At 34.2% G+C, this 11,789-nt stretch overlaps 1 pseudogene across 1 annotated transcript; it reads right to left on the bottom strand.

Moving 5' to 3' along the window:
* Nucleotides 1-1,977: 1,977 nt before the first annotated feature.
* On the bottom strand, nt 1,978-6,969 carry LOC309646752 (ATP synthase membrane subunit K, mitochondrial pseudogene; annotated as a pseudogene). Its single transcript has 2 exons — nt 6,963-6,969; nt 1,978-6,881 (listed from the first exon to the last, which is right to left on the bottom strand). The product of its transcript is annotated as an ATP synthase membrane subunit K, mitochondrial pseudogene (transcript).
* Nucleotides 6,970-11,789: the final 4,820 nt, after the last annotated feature.

The raw sequence follows: 11,789 nt of genomic DNA, 5'->3' as shown, positions 1-11,789 counted from the left end.
ATGGCACTGTTAACAGTGATGGTGAAATATTTTGCTTTAGTGAAGGTGAATGTGAACTCTGCACTGGGACCTGCTATAAGTGTAGTCATTTAACCAGAACGAAGTACCTGTTATATACTGGACTCAGGTAATTGAGACAAGAGTCTGACCTATGCAGTCAAAATGAAATTCAGGTTGAGCATGAAGCTCAGTTAATTTTGGCAGTGTACAGAAACACCCATGTTATCTAGGTCAGCTGTCTATATTTTCTTTTCTCTGGATGATTGCTAAGCTCTTCATTTTCTATAAACAGAAGAAAAGATTTGAGATATGACAGTAGTTTGATTTATTTGTAAAGATTAAATAGATGTTCAAATATCATTGAGAATTGCTTCCAATTATTCAGCAAGAGAAAGAGCTCAGAAACATAAAATTATTTCTTTTGTACTTTGTCTCACAAATATATCTTTAATTAGAAGAAAGCAGTGATTTGTATGTATTTCCTGTCAGTTTGCCTCAGACAATCACAAACCCCTGAATTGACCTGCCCATCAAGAGAAAAGAGAGCTGAATTAGATGTTAAACTTTTAAAATTGTGATATAAGCAATATTCCACCAAGGAGAAGAAAAAAAATGCTTTTTTATAAATGCTTTTACATTGTGCTAGGGAGGAAAGAAGCTACAGGGTAAAATTACTTGAGTGTCAATGATTTTGCAGAAATAACCATTTACAAATGTTTACATGGATGCATCACGGAGTTAAATGCTTTGCTTTTTAAGACAAAGGTAATACATTTTACACTTCTGGGACTATGTCTCTAAGACATCCCAGGAGTACAGCTTTGCTTCTCTTGGGCATTAGGTCAGCTTCTCTGGAAAACTTAGCTGCACTGCAGTACCGCCTAATACTGTTTCTCACATGTTATATAAGAGAACTCAAGTTTACTTATGCTAGGTTTCTGTTGGGGCAGAGAGCAACTTTTCTTAATATTAGTATTACACTATTTAACAATTAAAACACAAAATAAATCATGATAAAAGAGTTGATAAATTTCAATTTTTTTATCTGCAAAGAGGAGAACAGTTGTCATCTAAGGAGGCAGGACGTAATTCTTTGGGAACATGGGGATAGGTCTTACTCCACCTCATTTATAAGAATCTTCACTTTACCATAATCTGCTTTTGCTAGACATTGCTTCTGTTAGTCTACCCTTCTAATCACAATGTCTCCTTCCAGCCCTCCTCTTTTACACCTTTAAATCATCAAATAACCCTCATACCACTTCACCATATGAAAATTTCATGTCTTCAACTTGGCTGAGATCAGATTTAGAAAGTTTTTAGATGTCACATCCAGGAGTTTGGAATTTACTTTTATGGGAAAGGGAACAGTAAAAGATTTTTTGACAAAGTAGGGAAATTACATCCTCAGATTTAACTATATCATTAATAAAAAATTATGTATTCTTATTTTTATATAGCAAAATCTGCCACAGAAAATTTAGTACATTTTCAAATTGGCCTTTAGAACTTTGGTAAAGTGTGTAAAAGATGGATCTTGTGAAGGCTGGAAGATTTCCCAGTAAGAACCAGTCATTTTGGAGATTGACGGGGAAGAGAGATAAAAAGAGGATGCAGCAAAGCATTAGCAAACTGTGCCTTGCCAAGTGTTTTAACTTGTCAAGAGAAGTTTTTGACCTGGTGAATGAAAAACCCATGAAGTTCAATGAGGTTGAGAAGCTTCTGTGAGCTAACTCTATTGGCCTCTTTGGTCCAGCACAGCGATTGACTTCATCAAGTAAAAAGACCTAGGGCATCCAGGAAAGATTTAGCCTCAGTTTTTGAGAAGCAAGAGTTTGAGTGCTACAGTGATATTTTAAGGCACTTTGACACAGCCAGTTCTTGTGGCTCTTGTTTGTTGCAAGCCAGAGATGAAAAAGGGGTCAGGGCATAAGGGCAGGTGGCCTGGTACTAACAGACTTGTGTCCACATCAGCAGCAGAGTACTTGGATGTTTTGGGATGGGTCTGGGAAGTTTTTTAGACAATGTTAATGCAGTCATGCAAAAAGTAGGCCAATCACAGAATTTTCCTATAGCCCAGGAATTTTCTCTGTCTTTTTGAACTAAATTTCTTTCTCATTTTGCCAAAGAAAGAGCTATAGTTTTGGCAACAGTATCCTAGGTACTTATTCTGGTAACCAGGAGTCTATAAGATGGACAGTTCTGTGAATCCCTCTCTCTGACAATGAATGACCAAGCAAGCAATGATAGATCCATTGAAAAGTGATGGATTTAGCTCTGTTTCTCAATGTAAGTGTTCTCTCAATGCAGAGCTCACCCAGCAGGCCCTTTGCTCTGGCTTCCAAGACCATAATATTTAGTGTTCAGAACTCAAGCAGCCACACATATTATATAGCATCTGCCATTCATAGAACTCACTACACTTGAATAATTCTTGCCCTAATTACAGTAATTTAGTTGGGTTTTATAATCAAACTGCCTGCATCAGATTGCAGCTTCAACAAGTACTAACTATGTGCCCTTGGGCTTGTGACCTAAGCTATTTATTCACATTTCAGTTTCCCCATTTGTAGACTGAATATAATAGCACAGGATTACTTTGATGTTTAAATGAGATAATATCAATATGTTGAAATCCTATAGAGTAGTCTCTGCACACGGTAAGTGCTCATTAAATATTAACTAGTTATTTATTTGGTATTCTGAAGTCTTGACTACTTCCTAATGGCATTACTTTTTATCCTTTTTCCTTTAAAAAATTCAGTTCACTTTTACTGAAACTAAGCTTTTCAAGCAAAGGTTTCAGTGTAGAAACACAGCATGTTGTTAATATCCCCAGTCCAAACTGCTATACCAGATTAAGGAGCCTATAGCTCAAGGGGTAAACTTGAAAATACTTAAACTGGGGTGAAAGTGGAGTGAAGACTCCCTTCTCCTTTGCTGATGAACCAACACACACAAAAAAGAAAGAATATCAAAAAGAAAGACAATTTAGTTTTTAAATGCCTTATTCTTTTTATTATTTACATTTTATAAGAAGACCTTGAATAATTTAATACCATTTCCCCTTATCTTGGGAAAAACTTGACTATTCATAGTACCTTGTGATGAAGATAAATATTTTTAAGCATGTTTGGGAACTCTTAGAAATAGAAGTCATGCTTGGTTATTGGATTTGTTTTAAGAAGGCTTAGAAACGCTGTGACATTTAGCAAGTGCATGTTTATTTGGAATAAAAAACAGTGCTTGTACACAGTCCTTGAGAGGAACTGTAGGAAAAAAAAAGATGTCATTTAGAAAAAAGGGAAATACATTTTGAAATAAGGTGTGATTTCTTGACAAGAATTAATGTTTGATCTTTGGAGAAGGAGATAATGAACTCTACCCTCACTTAAATTCTTGATAAACAAAGCACTAGCATTTTTATTTTCTGAAAATTTGAAGAAGCTATTTCTTGAATTTTCCACAAAAGAAAATGCCTCCAAATTAAATGCACCCTTCTTTCAATGCAAAAGCAGGAAAGCACAAACCTTTAAAGTACAGAAGCATTTGGAAGAAATAGAGCTGGGCAACATGCACTAAAGCAATTCTGGATTTTTGTAGAATCAGCATTGGAGTGAATCAGCATTGGAAAATAAAATTGTACAAGTGAGGTATGCAGAATTTTGGATTTTTTCTGGAAAAGTATTCAGGAAGACTCATAAAGAATATTTAATCTTCATTTTTCCTTCAATACCCCTGTGAGCCAAGCTAAACTAAACAAGAAGCATAGTTCATATTTGATTGCCGTTCTTTCCTTAGGGTTAGATTTTCCATTCCCCATTCATCTATTTTATTTCATCTAGTGCCCTGTATGTGTATGTTTAGTTTGATAATTGTTCTGTATTTATTCCCTTGTACAAGTCAGCTAAGGGAATGAGAATGTCTGTCTACCTATCTGTGTATCCATCCATCTATCCATCCATCCATCCATCCATCACATCCAGCATCTCAAGTAATGTTTGCAATTTAAATAAAACTTTATGTAAATATTAATAACTCTTAATACAAACAAAATACTACTATTACCAAATTCTTAATAACTTTTAGTCATTCTCTATTTCTTGATCAACATACACTAAAATTATGAGATTACTGAATAGAGGGAATGTCTTTATATTTGAAAGATTGATAACTATTTCTGTAGGTCAGCATTTCCTAATAGATATTAATAAGTGTATAGAACAAAATAAGAATACATAGACAAATAATTCCTGGAAATGCTCAGTGACATGAAGACGAATTGGATTCTTTTTTTTTTTTTTTAATTAACTTATTTATTTATTTATTTATGGCTGTGTTGGGTCTTTGTTTCTATGCGAGGGCTTTCTCTAGTTGCGGCGAGCGGGGGCCACTCTTCATCGCGGTGCGTGGGCCTCCTCACTATCACGGCCTCTCTTGTTGCAGAGCACAGGCTCCAGACGCGCAGGCTCAGCAATTGTGGCTCGCGGGCCTAGTCGCTCCGCAGCATGTGGGATCTTCCCAGACCAGGGCTTGAACCCGTGTCCCCTGCATTGGCAGGCAGATTCTCAACCACTACACCACCAGGGAATCCCCAAAAATTGGACTCTTAAATGCAAAACTTTACTGAGCTCTTGGTCTAGTTATGTGCTATGTGTATGAAATATCCTACAAACCTGTATCCTTTGGTCAAAGGATCTTTCCACACAAAGCCATTCATAGGACAGGTTGTGGAAGAAAATGGTTGTCAAATGTGGAAACTTATTTCTTGTTGATATATTTTAAAGTGTGCAGTGTCCTAGCACTGCTCTGCTCATAGATAGTAATATGAGTTTTGTGACATAATATCCTCATTTATAAAATCAGGGGCTTGAGGAGATGAATTCTAAGACTTCTATGCCCCTTGTGTCACAGATTTTTTTTATTATATAATTTTATATTACAATCACCATGATAAATTTATACTTCAATGTTAAGGATGAATAGTTGATTTTTCATTGGTAAACTCCATTTTACAAGAAAAATTATGTAGGTTGTAATTTTTAATTCAAGTAAAACATAAAAGTTTGACTATCCTGAAAGACAAGCACAACCTTCCTTTCTGCAAAAATGTACCTTTCACCAAGATTTTGCTCCACAATACTGGATGCTGATTAAGCCTATGCTACTGTCAAGAATGTCATACAGAGTCTTTAATAGTCCATATTCACATGACTGAATCTGGAATGGAGCTAGAGAGCTTTTTATTTCTTTACACTCAATACTGGATATATTATTGTACCCTAATATCCCCAAATAAAAGATTTATGCAACCATGTGCAGAAAGTTATGGCAGAAAGAGCATTAACTAGGTCAAAGTATTGCTAAAGATAATTAACAATTTTGAGTCTTATATTTCATCACTGTAAAATGAGAGGATAATCTCTATATTCTCCATTTTACAGTAGGGTGACTATACAGTTTATCTTCCAAATCAAGATACTTTAAAAGATGAAATGGGACACTATTAATAATGATAACAAGTTAGTAGGTATAATTAAGTCTGTTCTGGACAAACTAAGATGGATGGTTACCCCTCATAACAAGCAAATATAATAACGTGTAACAGAGGGTTGAAAAACTCAGTAGCTGTGCGAATACAGGGTACTATGAGATCTTTTACACAAATGTGCTTTTGATGAAGCGATAGGAAAATGGTTGGGCTATTTGCAGTTTATAAAAGGGGACACAGGATTATGGCAGTTACTCATTACCCAGACTTGTACAAGGAGGGGCCTGTGAGACTAGAAAGTTGCAGGATTGCTGATTAATAGATAAATTCTCTGAGTGCTTTAATGACTGGCTAGTTGCTAGAGATAACTCCCTGTGTAGCAAAGGGAATACAAATGTTATTCTAAATATAAGGGAACCTGTCTCATAGTTGAGCAAACAAATTCTATATTCAGAACTCTCGAGAATCCTTTTCTCAGATTAAGCTATATTTTAAAATTTATGTGCCCATGTCTAGAACTATTTAAGATATTTGTTTGTTTTTCATTGTTTTAGCAGAAAATATTTTATCCAATATTACCTTCTGTTGGCCTATGTAGACATGTTTACAATAGAAATAGCCAAAATTAAACATTCAAGAACAGCATAGCAGGCTTTCTAATTTAACCCCCCCTGTACTCTTTATTGAATTATGAAGAGGGTGGGAGATCTGGTCTAAATTACTATGCAAGGTGGAAATGTTCAATGTTTGGTCTCTACATTAAATCCATAGCATTCCAAAAATAAGATACTTGAAGTCAACCTTATATAAATCTCTCTAAGCCGTTTGACAGTATTAAAATGGCATTCTGGAACCATACATTTTTTGGTCCTCACATTCATTTAAACTTGTCATCCAAACAGGGACTATTTATTGCATGAGGGTGAGGATAACATGAAAACACTGATCAGTGGTGAGATCATGAAATCCATTTTGTCATTATCTACTCTAGCAATCTAATCAAAGTAATTCTTTGACAATTCTTATTAGTCTAGATGTGAGCCTCAGCCCCTGCACTCAGCAATCTGTGATTAATTTATGTAGCTACTCAGCTCCATTTACTATTTTTTTTCCAGGTTCATAATTTATTGTACAAATTGAGTATCACATGATGAGTTGATATTAGCTTCTTCAGGCATGGGAACTTAACAGATGAGGTACAGCTTAGAATCCGTTTATGTTGCTTTCACAGCTGGAGTTTTTTTAGACCTTAACATAAAGTATAAGACTATCAAAGCAATACCTCCGTATGTGGTCAGTGGACAATTCATTCTCCCCGTAAGAGTGTAAGAGTTGAAATATTTTTTGATACCAGTGAATTTGAACTGGGCGTCTGTTTCTGGACCCCGTCATGATTTCAACCTTCCAAAACGCACAGACTCCGCAGCCAGTGTCCTTCAATTTACGCAGCCTTGGTCCCGCCGGAACAAACCCTCCATTTCCTATTAATAACGTGTTTATCATATAACTGTATTCAAGGGCTTAGCCTTTTATCTGATTTATAAACACATTTAATACATTTTGCTGATGCAAATTTTAATGTATTTAATAAAATGGTCTACAAACTTTATTATTAATGTGTAAATTTCATAGATAACTGAGACTTATCTTCTACCTAGGTCACACTCTAAACAATTTATAACAATTTTTAATGCTTTATTTAGATGCCTTTGGAATGTTGAATGAAGGGTTTGAAATGAGCCTGAGGCAGCTTAGGTGGCATACATATTTCAAAGGGTAGTTTTACAATTCTAATACAGACTCCATGCACAGAGAACCCCCTTTGAAGCCTATTTTTAATGCAGGCCTGGATATACTATGGGCCATGCTTGTCCTCTGAAATAAAAACCATGAACAGGACAAAGTTTATCTGGCTTAATTTTTTTCCCCATAACATCTAAGTTATAGTGAGTTTCTACTCCAACACTCTGAACCTTTCTTTTTTTAATATAAAATTTACTTTCCTAACACTATGCTAGATGCAAGGAAGACAATTTTAAACAACAAAATTCTTACCTTTATGCTGTCTTTAAATCAGTGAACAAAGGTAAATGCCAATCAAGTGAGATAGACTCCCAGATTATGTAAAGGATCTAGAACAACAGAATGACACAGAGAGGGAAATGTCATGGATAGGGAAGAAAGATAATGGAATTTTAAACACCATGGATGGTGTAGGCTGTCACAGAAATGAAGACAACTAAAGTGGTAATAAAAACATACACAGAATTTTAGTGGCCTTGTAGCATCTAGAAAAACAAGAGTTAAAGCCTTTTGATCAAGACACCACCACACGACACCACCACACTATCTTTCTTAACTTACTAAAGTAACTATCCTTTTAGACAACATAAGAGATGCCTGCCTGGACAGCCTTTGATTGTTGAATATATCACAGAAGACAAATCAACTTCATATTCTGATCTCATATTTCTCAGGAAAATGTTTTCTCTTCATTCATTTTCTCAGAAGTTGGGTCATTTAATAAAATTACCCAGGTTTCCTTCTACTTAGGTTTCTCATTGTACATTACCTCATTGGTTTCTTTTTTTAATTGAAATATAGTTGACTTATATAATTATATTATTTTCAGATGTACAACATAGTGTTCAGTATTTTTAAATATTATGTACCATACAAACTTACTATAACATTATGGACTATATTCCTTATGCAGTACATCACATCGCTGTGACATATTTATTTTATAATGGGTAGTCTGTACCTCTTAATCCCCTTTACCTATTTCAACCATACCCTCCCACCCCTGTCAACCACTAGTTTGTTTTCTGTGTCTGTGTGTCTGTTTCTGTTTGTTTTGTGTTTAAGATTCCACATATAAGTGAAAACATCCAGTATTTGTCTTTTTCTATCTGACTTATTTCATTAAGCATAATACCCTCTAGTTCCATCCATATTGTTGCAAATGGCAAGATTTCATTATTTTTCATGGTTGAGCAGTATTTCATTGTATATATATACCACATCTTCTTTATCCATTTATCTGTTGATGGACACTTAGGTTGGTTGCATATCTTGGCTACTGTAAATAATGCTGCTATGAACATTGGGGTGAATATATCTTTTATAATTAGCATTTTCATTTTCTTTAGATAAATACCCAGGTGTCGAATTGCTGGGTTGTATGGTAGTTCCATTTATAATCTTTTGAGGAAACTTCACACTGTTTCCCATAGTGGCTATATCAATTTACATTCCCACCAACAGTGCAAGAGTTTCCCTTTTCTCCACAACCTTGCAAATACTTGTTATTTGTTGTCTTTTTGATGACAGCCATTCTGACAGATGTGAAGTGATGTATCATTGTGGTTTTGATTTGTATTTCTCTGGTGATTAGTGACATTGAGCATATTTTCAAGTGCATGTTGTTCATCTGTACATCTTTGGAAAAATGCCTATTCAGGTCTTCTAGCAACTTTTTAATCGATTGTCTTGTTGCTGTTGTTGTTTTGATATTGAGTTGTATGAGTTCTTTATGTATTTTGGATATTTACCCCTTATTGGACATATCATTTGCAAATATCTTCTCCCATTTGTTAGGTAGACTTTTGTTTTGTTGATGTTTTTCTTTGCTGTGCAAAAGTTTTTTAGTTTGATGTGGTCCCATTTGTATTTTTGCTTTTGTTGCCCTTACCTGAGAAGACAGATCCAAAAATATACTGCTAAGACTGATGTTAAAGAGTTTACTGTTTATTTTCTTCTAGGAGTTTTATGGTTTCAGGTCTCACATTTAAGCCTCTAATCCATTTTGAGTTTATTTTGTATGGGGTGTGAAAAAGTAGTCCAGTTTTATTCTTTTGTGGATACCTGTCCAGTTTTCCGAACACCATTTATTGAAGAGACTGTCTTTTTCCTATTGTATATTCTTGCCTCCTTTGTCAGAGATTAAATGCCCGTATAAGTGTGGGTTCATTTCTGGACTCTCTCTTCTGTTCTATTGATATATATATATATATATATATATATATATATATATATATATATATATATATATATATATATATATCTGTTTTTGTGTCAGTACCATACTGTTTTGATTACTATAGGTTTGTAGTATTGTTTGAAGCCAGGGATCTCTAGTTTTTTTCTTTAGTAAGATTGTATGGCTATTTGGGGTCTTTTGTGGTTCCATTCAGATTTTTGGTTTATTTGTCCTAGTTCTGTGAAAAATGCCATTGGTATTTCATAGGGGTTGAATTGAGTCTGTAGATTGCTTTGGGAGTATGGACATTTTAATGATATTAATTCTTCCAATCCATAAAGATGAAACATCTTTCCACTTATTTCTGGTGTCTTCAATTTCTTTCATCACTGTCTTATATTTTTCAGAGTACAGCTCTTTCACCTTCATGGTTAAGTTTATTTCTACATATTTATTATTTTTGATGTGATGATGAATGGGATTGTTTTCTTGATTTCTTTTCTGGTAGTTTATTATTAGTGTATAGAAATGCAGCAGATTTCTGTATATTGATTTTGTATCCTGCAACTTTACTGAATTTATTTATTATTTCTAAGAATAGTTTTTTGGTGGAGTCTTTAGGATTTTCTATAGAGAGTATCATGTCATCTGCGAATAATGAGTTTTACTTCTGCCATTCCAATATTATGTTGAATAAAAGTTGTGAGAGTGGGTGTCCTTGTCTTATTCCTGATCTTAGAGGAAAAGTTTTCAGCTTTTCACCGGTGATTATAATGTTAGCTGTAAGTTGGTCATAAATGGACTTTATTATGTTGAGGTATGTTCTTTCTATTCCAACTGATTCAAGAGTTTTTATCTTGAATGGGTGTTGATTTTCTCAAAAGCTTTTTCTGCATCTATTGAGACAGTCATGTGATTTTTATCCTTTGTTTTGTTAATATGGTGTATCACATTAATTGATTTGTGGAAATTGAACCCTGCAAGGATATTCATCCTTACATCCCTGGAATAAATCCCAATTGATCATGATGTATGATCCTCTTAAGTTATTGTTGAATTCAGTTTGTTAATATTTTGTTGAGGACTTTTACATCTATATTCATCTGGGATATTCCCTATAATTTACTTTTTTCTTAAGTGTCTTTGTGTAGTTTTGGTATCAGGGTAATGATGGATTTCTAGAATGATTTTGGAAGTTCTCCCCCCACTTCAATTTTTTGTAATAGTTTGAGAAAGGTGTGTATTAACTCCTCTTTAAATGTTTGGTAGAATTCCCCTGTGAATCTGTCTGGCCCTAGACTTTTGTTTTTTGGGATTTTTTTGATTACTGATTCAATTTCATTACTAGTCATTGGTCTGTTCAGATTTTCTGTTTCTTCCTGATTCATACTTGGAAGGTTGTATGTTTCTAGGAATTTATCCATTTCTTCTAGGTGTCTGATTTATTGATATATAGTTGTTGGTAGTATTCTCTTATGATTGTTTGTATTTTGGGGCTGTTTCTAATTTTATTCATTTGGGCCCTCTCTTTTTTTCTTAATGAGTCTGGCTAAATGTTTATCAATTTGTTTATCTTTCAAAACAACCAGGTCTTAGTTTCAATGATTTTTTTCTTTTTTTTTTTTTTTTTGGTTCTCTATTTCATTTATTTCTGCTCTGATCTTTACTATTTTCTTCCTTCTACTAACTTTGGGCTTTCCCTAATTCCTTTAGGTGCAAAGTTAGGTTGTTTACTTGAGATTTTTCTGGTTTCTTGATGTAGGCCTGTCTTGCTATAAACTTCCTTCTTAGAACTGCTTTTGCTAGGTCTCATAGATTTTCAAAAGTTGTGTTTCTATTTTGATTTGTCTCAGGGTATTTTAAAAATTTCCTCTTCAATTTCTTCGTTGACCCTTTGGTTTCTTTAGTAGAATGTTACTTGGTCTCCATATATGTGATTTTTCCAGTTTTTTTCCTGTAACTAATTTCTAGTTTTATACTGTTGTGATTGGAAGAGATGATTGATATGATTTAATCTTCTTAAATTCATTGAGACTTATTTTGTGACCTAGAAAATACTATCCTGGAGAATGTTCCATGTGCACTTGGAAAGAATGTATACTCTGCTGTTTTTGGATGGAATGTTCTGTAGATATTATTAAGTTCATCAAGCTTAATATGTCATTTAAGGTCAATGTTTCTGTATTGATTTTCTCTCTGGATGATTTATCTGCTGATGTTAGTGGGATATTAAAGTCCACTTCCATTAATTTATAACTGTCAATTTATCCATTTGTGTCTACTAATATTCTCTTTATAAATTTGGATGCTCTTATG

Source organism: Balaenoptera physalus (assembly GCF_965194825.1).
Source record: "Balaenoptera physalus genome assembly, chromosome: 17".
Lineage (NCBI taxonomy): Eukaryota > Metazoa > Chordata > Mammalia > Artiodactyla > Balaenopteridae > Balaenoptera > Balaenoptera physalus.
The sequence above is the reverse complement of the archived record's forward strand: the minus strand, read 5'-3'. Positions and strand labels throughout refer to the sequence as shown.